We start from the raw sequence: 5,889 nt of genomic DNA, 5'->3' as shown, positions 1-5,889 counted from the left end.
GTGACAGGCTGAACTTCCTCAGCTGGCGAAGGAAATACAGCCTCTGCTGGGCCTTTTTCACAATGGACTCAATGTGAGTGTCCCACTTCAAGTTCTTAAAGATTGTGGTGCCCAGGAACCTGAATGACTCCACTGTTGTTACAGTGTTGTCCATGATGGCGAGTGGGAGGAGAGCAGGGGGGTTCCTCCTGAAGTCCACTATCATCTCCACAGTTTTGTGCGTATTCAGCTCCAGGTTGTTTAGACTGCACCAGACAGCCAGCTCTTTAACCTCATGTCTGTAAGCAGACTCGTCACCGTCCTGGATGAGGCCTATGACTGTAGTGTCGTCTGAGCTGAAGTCCACAAACAGGATCCTCACATAAGTCCCTGGTCTGTCTAGATGTTGCAGGATGTAGTGCAGTCCACCTGTTTGCTCTGTAGGCAAACTGCAGTGGGTCCAGTAAGGGTCCAGTGATGTCCTTCAGATGAGCCAAAACCAATCTTTCAAATTATTTCATGGCCACAGATGTTAGAGCCACAGGTCTGTAGTCATTAAGTCCAGTAATTTGGGGATGCTTTGGGACGGGGATGATGGTGGAGCGTTTGAAGCATGAGGGGACTTCGCACAGCTCCATCTGGGCCTGGTGCCTTTCTTCTCTTGTTCTTTCTGAAGACCTGACGCACATCATCTTCACTGATCTGAAGTGAAGGTGTGGGGGAGAGGGGGGTTGCAGGAGGTGTGAATGGTGTTTTTTCAAACCTGCAATAAAACTCGTTCAGATCGTCTGCCAGTTGTTGATTCTCCACAGTGCTGGGGATGGTGTCTTGTAAGTGGTGATGTCTTTCAGACCTTTCCACACTGAAGCAGGGTCACTGGAAGATAATTGGTTCCTTAGCTTTCCAGAATAATTCCTCTTTGCCAATAATAATTTTGACTTCATAAGTGACCTTTTAACTGCCTCACCCTATATTTACTGGATTCATCTGTTCACATGATGATTTAGTGCCAGTAGTTTTCTGTGAGATTCACTATCATCTGTTTGTCCTGCAGAAGCAGCTGAAGGAGACGCAGGAGACGCTCCAGCAGAGAATCCAGCAGAGAGAGAAAGATCTTCAGCAGCTGAGAGAGGCTGTGGAGTCTCATAAGGTGAGTCTGGAGAAGAAGAGAAGTTTGTCTCAGTCTCAGTTCAGACTCACTGAAGCTGAATCACTTTGTGTCCTAACAGCGCTCTGCACAGACAGCAGTGGAGGACAGTAAGAGGATCTTTACTGAGCTGATACGGCTCATCAAAGACCAGGAAAAGGCTGCAGTGAGCCGAGCTAAAGGACGACTGGAGCGACTGGAGCAGGAGATCAATGATCTGATAGAATATAATAGGTAATAATTGGTCAGGTGCTGGCGAAAAAGATGTCTTTAGATGTTTTTTGAAAATGGCTAAAGACTCAGCTGCTCAGATTGAGATAGGCAGATCGTTCCACCAGCTGGGAACAGTCCAGGAAAAGGTCCATGAGAGTAATTTTGTGCCTCTTTGGGATGGCAACACAAGGCGTATGAGTGAGCGCAGGTATAACTGAAGAAGAAATGACCTGAAGGAGGTGAGTGGAGATAGGATCAAGCAGACAGGTAGTAGGATGATTGGAAAGGATAATTTTGGAAATGTCTGCCTCCGAAAGTGGAGGGAAGGAGGAGAGAGAGTGTGTATTATCATCCAAACTATTTCCTAGAAAGTTCACATATAGCGTCAGCGTCAAATACTGGAATCTGTAGCTCTAATGTGATGTAATGAATATGAGAAGAATGAAGCTGATGCTGTGAAAGTGCTGGATTGAGGTGAGTTACTAAAGATCAGTCAAGTCAACAAGAGCCGCACCAATCTGATGTTGGTGCAGGTTATTGGGTGAAGTGTGGAGCTGATGAGTTTTAATTTCTGTTTTCTGTAGAGTTTCCAGTCTCTCTCAGCACCTCCTGAATCTACAGACGTAAATGACAATCCCTTCACTCCTCTTATCTCTTCTGATGGTCTGAGAGAATCTGTCCATCAGCTGAGTGACAAACTGGAGGATTTCTGCAAAGAGCCACTCAAGAAGATATCAGACAGAGGTAAAGTCCTGGAGATTCATCTGCTCTCAGAAACCAGTCCATCATCATCTCATATCATGGAGAACTTCATATTAGAAATGTCTTAGAAACAGATGCAGGATCATGAGAATAACACTGTTCATGTCTGTTGATTTCCACAGTCACATTCACCAACATTGTTCTCTGGGCCAGGAACGACTTCCTACGATGTAAGTCAGTAAGAAAACAAGCAGAAAACTCACTGAGTGTGTTCATGTTCTTCCTGTAATCTGGACATCTGTACTGAGACACTGATGATACACTGAACATGAAGAGTTCAGCTACATGAAAAGATCAAACAGATTCATAATTCCTGATTCTGATGTGTTTTATCTCCATGAATAAACACCTCCGTCTGTCTGAGAGCAACAGAGTGATTACTGTCACTGGCACAGATCAGCTGTATCCTGATCATCCAGACAGATTTGATGTGTGTCAGGTGTTGTGTAGAGAGAGTGTGTGTGGACGCTGTTACTGGGAGCTGGAGTGGAGTGGAGATAAAGGTGTGTGTATATCAGTGTCATATAAGAGCATCAGCAAGAAGGGACGGGGTAAAGAGTGTGGGTTTGGATCTAATGATCAGTCCTGGAGTTTATTCTGCTCTCCCTCCAGATACTCATTCAGACACAATAACATAAAGACTGCTCTTCCTGTAGAGTCCATCAGCAGTAGAATAGGAGTGTTTGTGGATCACAGTGCAGGAATTCTGTCCTTCTACAGCGTCTCTGACACAATGAGCCTCATCCACACAGTCCAGACCACATTCACTCAGCCGCTCTATCCTGGGGTTTGGGTTTATGTCGGATCATCAGTGAAACTATGTTGAATCAGAATATAGTGATGAGAGATTCTACCCATAATGCTTTGAGCTGCATGATGAATCAGTAACAGTGAGATGTTATAGAGTCTCTTCTTTTCTCTTCATGACATTAATACTGCAGCTGAACTTCTGTCAGTGAAATAACATGTCAGAATAAATGTGTGCAATACATCCTCATATAGACAGTAAGATCAGTGTGTGTAGATGTGTTTCTGTGCTTTTCTCAACTTCTGTTTGTGTTGATTTAGTTTTTAATATAGTGTCACATGAATCATTTCTATTATTACTATCAAAATTACATTTCAATTAAAATGATAACAGTCAATAAATCATTTTCATTATTCACTTTATGGAGCTCCGGCCCTTTCCAGTGTTTTGTGTTCTTCTGTCACGAGTCACTTATTTTATTGTTATGCATTTAATTGTTAAACATGGGATTTGTTTTTATTTTTAAGTCACAGCTTGTTAAGAATTTATTCTATTATAGACCAGTGGTTAAAACATGTCAAGCTGTTGAAATTGAGTATGTTTATTTACTTATGTGTGTGTGCACTTGGATGCGTTAAATTACAATGATTTTTGCCAATTTTTGACGTTTTACTTTTACTTTTTATATCAAATTTTTATTGTTGTTTTGACATTGTTTAATATACAGAATAACACAGACAAACAATCAGCTTTGCAACAGAAAAAAAAACATGATAAATGAAATAGAAGTATATATTTAAAAAAAATTAACAATAATAATAATAATAATAATTTGATTAAAACTAATCAGTTAAACTGAAGAGTGAATGGCAGAAATATACGAAACAATATTTAAAACGTAATATACTCCAAAATATATAAAGTACAAAGACTATACATGTACAAAAAAATATGTAAAAAGAAATATATACCCACACGAAAATCTTAACATACAAACAAGTGGAACAGCGCTGAAAGAAGTCTACGTCAATAGAAAAAGAGCCAATTATAACCGGGGGGGCGGGGTGAATCTCCTTAATTCAAGTTAATAAACCTTTAAGCTTCTCTAAAGTATGAGCCTACAGTCTAATGGTGTCCTCTCTGGTGCCATGAAGGCGAGCAGTGGACAGTTCAAGATACAGAGAACCCAATATTGCTTATTAATAGAATGTGGAGGCTTCCATCTTGTTGCAACAATTTTCTTGGTCGCTGTCAAGCCAGCTACAAAGACTCGCTTCTGCATTTTGTTAAGTTGGATATCAGAAAGATCATTTAAAATAAAGACAGAAGGGGACAAAGGGATTGAGACATTTAATATAGTGGACAGATTTTCTTTAACCACATTCCATAAACTGGCAACCCCAGGGCACTCCCAAATCATGTGAAAAAAAGTACCAATTTGCCTTGTATGACACAGCATGCAATTAGGAAGATCATTTAAAATAAAGACAGAAGGGGACAAAGGGATTGAGACATTTAATATAGTGGACAGATTTTCTTTAACCATATTCCAAAAACTGGCAATCCCAAATCATGTAAAAAAAAGTACCAATTTCCCTTGTATGACACAGCGTGCAATTAGGATCGGGTTTAAGTTTCATGCTATAGAGTTTACGTGGAGTCATATAAGTCCTATGAATAAAGTTTAAATGGATTTGTTGATGATCCGGATTCCTCGAAGCATACATTACCATAACCCAGACTCCATCCCAATCAAAACTGTGAGAAAGGTCCGGAATATCTGCCCGCCAAGCAGAGTCTATTGTAAAAAGAGGGTACTGAGCCAGGGTATTTTTTCCATAAAATAACCATATCATTTAGAAACGAATCCTCTTGTTCCTGGGGTCTTACATATTACTTTCAATAAAGGGTGCTCTTTGAGAGGAGCCATCCAAGGGACCCCGTAGGCCTTCATAGCTGCCCTCAACTGTAAGTAAAAAAAAAGGTGGAGCTTTGCAGGTTAAACTGAATAGAAAGTTCTTCAAAGGTATAAAGGCCCTTGTCGCCCATTAAATCACCCAAGGAGTGAATCCCTTTGTCATACCACTGTCGACACTGGCCAAACTTAATTGGGTGCTTGCCAATTAACAGAGTCTATTGTAAAAAGAGGGTACTGAGCCAGGGTATTTTTTCCATAAAATAACCATATCATTTAGAAACGAATCCTCTTGTTCCCGGGGTCTCACATATTACTTTCAATAAAGGGTGCTCTTTGAGAGGAGCCATCCAAGGGACCCCATAGGCCTTCATGGCTGCCCTCAACTGTAAGTAAAAAAAAAGGTGGAGCTTTGCAGGTTAAACTGAATAGAAAGTTCTTCAAAGGTATAAAGGCCCTTGTCGCCCATTAAATCACCCAAGGAGTGAATCCCTTTGTCATACCACTGTCGACACTGACAGAACTTAATTGGGTGCTTGCCAATTAACAAGCCATCATTATTAAAAATAGGAGTGTAGGGATTCCAATTAGAATGAATATCACAAACTTTTTCTACTGCTCTCCAGACCGACAGAACGTGTGACACTAAGGGACCGAAACTGAGTTTACACTTATTTAGAGGAATATTAGCAAATAAAACTTCATCCAACTTTAAAGGAAGAACCAGATTTTTCTCCAGCGAATGCCAAGAAACTTCAATTTTGTCATCATACCAGCTAACTAGGGGACAAAGTGTAAAAGTCCAGTGATACAGCTTCAAATTGGGAAGTGAAAGACCACCAGAGAATCTATCACGTTGCATCGTGGAAACTTTAAGACGAGGTTGTTTGCCATTCCAGACAAATTTGGTAAGTATGCTTTGTAATCTATACCAAAAACGAGAAGGGGGAGGCAGAGGCAGCATAGAGCTCACAAAGTTGACTCGGGGGAGTACATTCATTTTAATAATTGAGACACGTGATCTAAGAGAATTTGGGAGTGATGACCAATTTTCCAAGTTACATGAAATCTTAGGTAATTCATATATTTCTATATTATAACTGTATTACAGGATTGGTAATGTTG

At 40.6% G+C, this 5,889-nt stretch overlaps 1 pseudogene; it reads left to right on the top strand.

Annotated features, from left to right (window-relative positions):
* Positions 1-3,261, top strand: part of LOC107660250 (E3 ubiquitin/ISG15 ligase TRIM25-like) — a 5,468-nt pseudogene extending 2,207 nt beyond the window's left edge.
* The last annotated feature ends 2,628 nt before the right edge of the window (positions 3,262-5,889 follow it).

Source organism: Sinocyclocheilus anshuiensis, unplaced genomic scaffold (assembly GCF_001515605.1).
Source record: "Sinocyclocheilus anshuiensis isolate Anshui unplaced genomic scaffold, SAMN03320099.WGS_v1.1 scaffold1643, whole genome shotgun sequence".
NCBI classification, from domain to species: domain Eukaryota; kingdom Metazoa; phylum Chordata; class Actinopteri; order Cypriniformes; family Cyprinidae; genus Sinocyclocheilus; species Sinocyclocheilus anshuiensis.
This window is presented reverse-complemented; position numbering and strand designations above follow the sequence as displayed.